Genomic DNA, 4,084 nt, shown 5'->3' with positions numbered 1-4,084 from the left:
GAAATATGTATTAAAATGTTAGTACCTTCAGAGGCATAAGGAGAAGTGTAGCTTGACAGAAAGTAGAACCTAGAGGAGCGAGGATGGAGTAGATGAAGAGGTAGAGGAACTGTTAGGATTGCTAAGATTCTTGTAAAGTGGAGAGTCAAGAGTTATTAGGGGGGCTTCCCTGGTGGCGCAGTGGTTGCGCGTCCGCCTGCCGATGCAGGGGAGCCGGGTTCGCGCCCCGGTCTGGGAGGATCCCACGTGCCGCGGAGCGGCTGGGCCCGTGAGCCATGGCCGCTGGGCCTGCGCGTCCGGAGCCTGTGCTCCGCAACGGGAGAGGCCACAACAGAGGGAGGCCTGCATACCACACACAAAAAAAATAAATAAAAAAACAAAAAAATAAACATTTTGCTCTGGCAATCCCAATATAGGGATCTATCTTATGGAAATAAACCAGTAAAGAAAAATTTATTGGGTTGGCCAAAAAGTTCGTTTGGGTTTTGCCATAAAACCCGAACGAACTTTTTGGCCAACCCAATAAATTTTTCTTTACTGGTTTATTTCCATAAGATATAACACACAAGGGAATCCCCATAGGTTATTCATTTTGTTGTAAAGCAGAAACTAACACACCATTGTAAAGCAATTATACTCCAATAAAGATGTTTAAAAAAAAAAGAGTTATTAGGACAAGTAATAAAGTTTAAATATATTATTTAAAGTTAAATTACTTCAAGTTCTTGGCTATTATGAATAATGCTGCTATGAATATTTGTATACAAGTCTTTGTGCAAGAATATGTTTTAAATTCATGGGTAAATTTCTAGAAAAGGAAATGTTTAGAAAAGGCAAATTTGTAGAAACAGAAAGCAGAACAGTAGTTGGCTGTGGCTCGGGGTAGGAGCGGGTTTTGATTCCTACATGAGAAATTTTCTGGGATGATAGAAATGTTCTATAACTAGACTGTGATGATGGTTACACAACTCTGTAAATTTACTAAAATCATTGAATTGTATACATACAAGTTTATGGTATATAAATTATACCTCAATAAAGCTGTTTTTAAAATATAGTATGTAAAGCTAGAAGAAAATAATAGGGGAATATCCTTGTGACTTGGACATAGGCAAACATTTCACAGAAAGCAATAATTATAAATCAAAAATTAATTTTTTTAACATCTTTATTGGAGTACAACTGCTTTACAATGGTATGTTAGTTTCTGCTTTGCAACAAAGTGAATCAGTTATACATATACATATGTTCCCATATCTCTTCCCTCTTGCCAAAAATTAATTTTTATCAAAATTAAAATCTGCTCATCAGCAGACATAATTAAGGAAATAAATAAACAAGCCACAAACTGGGAAAAAATATTTGCAAGATACGTGTTGGACAAAGGCTAACCTTTCCTGCAATTCAAAAATAAAAATGAAACAATTTTTTTAAATGGGTAAATTATTTGATTACACACTTCACACACAAAAAATGTACAAATGCCAGTAAGTACATGAAAATCTATTTAATGTGTTTAATGAGTCATTGGTCATCAGAAAAATGCAAATTAAAAGTATAATGAGATACTATTACACACCTATCAGAATAACTAACATTTAAAAGAATAACAATGGATTCCTTTTGTATAAATCATAGAACAGGGATTTCTATGTTCTATAGAACAGAAAAATTCTGAGCAGTCATTGTCTCTGTGGTGGGAGTGAGGCAGCAATTGACTGGGAAGAGACACAATGAAACACTCTAGGACAATGTAGTGGTCTATATCTTGGCAGAGGCTTGAGTTCCATAGGAATATGCATTTATCAAAACTCATGGAAGGGTACACTAAAGATTTGTGTACTTCATTTATGTAAATTTTACTTTAAAAAGAAAAAGAAAAAAGGAACTGTAAACAAATATTAAATTCTGGATCAATATCAATGCTGAAGTGCTTAGAGGTAGAGCATACTGATGTTTCAACTTACTTTGACACACATCAACCAAGATGGATCAATGGATAGTTACAGGCATAGATAAATGGATAGATATGTGATAAAACTAGTATAGTAAAATGTTAATTGCAGAATCTAAGTTATGTGAATATAGGTATTCATTGTAAAAGTCTTTCAACTTTTATGTATGTTTGAAAAGTGTCATAATAATATCTCAGAAAAAATACAATCAATGGAAGGACTAAAAAGAAGAAAAGGGGTGCTTCAGGTGAACTAAACCCTAACTTATCATTATAGAGAGTCAGTAGATATTGACTAAATTTAGTAAATCAATAAAAAGATGTATGTTTATATTATTTAGAGCAATCAAGGTAAAGAACAGAGGAAAACAAATATAAAGAGTTTAAAGAAATTTTCTGAGACATGAGATGAAGGGGTGTGTGCATTAAATTTGCTTTACATAATAATCTTTATCTTTTGATTTTTAAAATCATACAATGTTTTACTTTGCTAAAAAGAACACACAGAAAATGTCTCTGAGCCTACAGACACATTTATCAGCTAAAGCACTGTTTGAGACCTTAGCTTTCTCTGCCCACACTCTGGAGCTGGAGTGATTAATGATGTTGAGGAGTGTCAGTGCTGGAAGGAATTCAGGATCAGAACCACTTGCATCTTGTGTCAAGTTTGAACTCCATGGCTTCCTGATGGCTTCCTGATATCTGCCAGGTAAAGTGGACAGCTGAATGTGTTCAGATTAATCCCAGGATGGACTATTCTTGGAGTGTGGAAGACGAGTGCCCATAGATTTTTTTTAATTGATATAGACTTTTTAGACTATATCAATTAAAAATAGTCTAATAGACTTTTAGACTAATAGGCTTTTAGACTAATAGACTTTTTAATTGATTCCCAAAGTTCTTCCCTCATTTCCAAAATAAGATAGGTCAAACAACACAGCATTTTGGGAGTTAATAATCATACCAATGGAATGAGATATGAATAATCAAAGTGTATTGCAAATGATTCTAATAGTAGAGTTGACCTTACTACAGTGGAAAATATCGACTTTAATCTGAATTTTCTGCTTCTACATGTGACAGCTTTCTGCCACCTGTTCGGTGGCACTAAAAGCTGGAGATGCTTTGGTTACAAAGTTATCTAAGTCCAGTGCTTCAGACTGAGGATGACGACCTTCAACAGAGACCAGGAGCTGCATTTCCATGGATCACCATTTATCCACTCATATATCCATCTACCCATATGTTTATCAAACAAATACTAATTAAATACTGAATATGGGACTGATTCATTCTAGAAGTTCAAACATTTCTGTGGACAAAATAGGCAAATCCCTGTCTTTGCATAGCTTACCTTACTAAGTATACTACTTGGATAGTATACTTGTATATTAATTATTTTACTAAGAGGCAATATAATTACATGTTTGAATGGAATAAAGGAAATTATCAAGATAACCTGAAACCTGAGTGACACACATAGTGGCAAGAGAAAGCCTGCTTAGGGGAGGTAGCATTTTAGGAGGATCAGAAGAAGGTTAAGAATTCAACTATGAGGAGAACATGAAGTAGTCCATTATAGGTGGAGGAAACAGCAAGAACAAAGCTCTGAGTTGAGAAAGAACTTGGTGTGTTTGAGAAACAAAATGAAGGCCAATACAGCTGGATTTTAGAATGGTATGAGATGAGATGGAGCAGAAGGTTGGGGACAGATCTTATAGGGTCAAGTAGGTCATGGTAAGGAATTTGGATTTTATTCCCATTTGAATGAGAAACCATGAAAGAATTTTAAGCAGGAAAGTGATGACAGAATTTATATTTTTAATAGATGATTCGTGAATAATGGACTATAGAAAGGTATAAATGAAAACTGAGGACTTTTATAGTTATTTAGGGTGAGGCAATGACGGCCTGAAAGCAAATGCTGGAAGAGATGCATGATTCAAGATGCTATGGCCCTCTGGTTTACCAGTTACTTTTTGCCCAAACCTGTCAGTACTGTGACTTTGGGATTGAAGTTTCTCTGTGGTACTTCCTTCAGTAAAATCCCCCTTCAGTGTTCTTTGGGACCATTCTGGAAGGAGGCTTTAGTCTGTGACATCTTTAGGTGGCAATATAGCCTGCTTGGGA

Source organism: Physeter macrocephalus, chromosome 17 (assembly GCF_002837175.3).
Source record: "Physeter macrocephalus isolate SW-GA chromosome 17, ASM283717v5, whole genome shotgun sequence".
NCBI lineage: Eukaryota > Metazoa > Chordata > Mammalia > Artiodactyla > Physeteridae > Physeter > Physeter macrocephalus.
Note: the sequence above shows the minus strand (reverse complement) of the source record.